Raw genomic sequence first — 995 nt, 5'->3', positions numbered from 1 at the left:
GATTCCACATCTCCTTATGACTTAATCCAATTTTCTCATTTTTAATGTTTTATTAAATATTTAAATGAATAAAAAATTCAAGTAAACATTAATAAAATCACAAAAAATAAAATGAAGGATGCAAAGGCCCCTTCTTGGATCATGGACATATTTAAAATCCAAATAGTAGGCCCATTAGTCATAAATCAAGATTAACTCAAATTGACCTCCATTCATTTTCTCAAAATCACTCATCTTGTGCAAGCCATAACTCTCTCACTTTTTATTGTATGGAAGTGTTCTTGAGCTTTTTTTTTGTCTAGATTTAAATTTGTACAGGGGAAATAGTATGGGCAAATTTTAGGGTATGACAGCTGCCCCTGTTCAATTATCTTAAACCTGAAGATGTAGAGTGGTTTGTGTGCCAGTCGGTATCTGAAGGTGGAAGATGATTGAACACTAGAATACCAAGAAATTTGCCTTTGTCGGGGATGGACTTGAAGATGCCATCTGGTAGTTGTTGGAGTATGGATTGTCGCGAAATTTCTGCTTTTTCCGTCTTCTCTTTTTTGTTTGAATGTTGAGGAACCGTCAAAGGTGTCGACTCAAGTCTGTGTTGGGTTATTTAAGGAACTTTCAAAGGTATCGACTTAAATTTGAAGCATATTGTTGAGGCACCGTCAAAGGTATCGACTCAGATATGCAGGTAGGTTGTATAAGGAACCGTCAAAGGTGTCGACTTATATCTGAGGTGTGTTGTTAAGGAACCGTCAAAGGTGTCGACTTAACTCTTGATGTGGGTTGTTAAGGAACCGTCAAAGGTGTCGACTTAACTTTGAAGCATATCATTGAGGCACCGTCAAAGGTATCGACTCAGATATGCAGATAGATTGTATAAGGAACCGTCAAAGGTGTCGACTTATATCTGAATTGTGTTGTTAAGGAACCGTCAAAGGTGTCGACTTAACTCTTGATGTATTAAGGAACCGTCAAAGGTGTCGGCTTAATACTTGAGA

Source organism: Vicia villosa, linkage group LG3 (assembly GCF_029867415.1).
Source record: "Vicia villosa cultivar HV-30 ecotype Madison, WI linkage group LG3, Vvil1.0, whole genome shotgun sequence".
Taxonomy (NCBI): Eukaryota; Viridiplantae; Streptophyta; class Magnoliopsida; order Fabales; family Fabaceae; genus Vicia; species Vicia villosa.
This window is presented reverse-complemented; position numbering follows the sequence as displayed.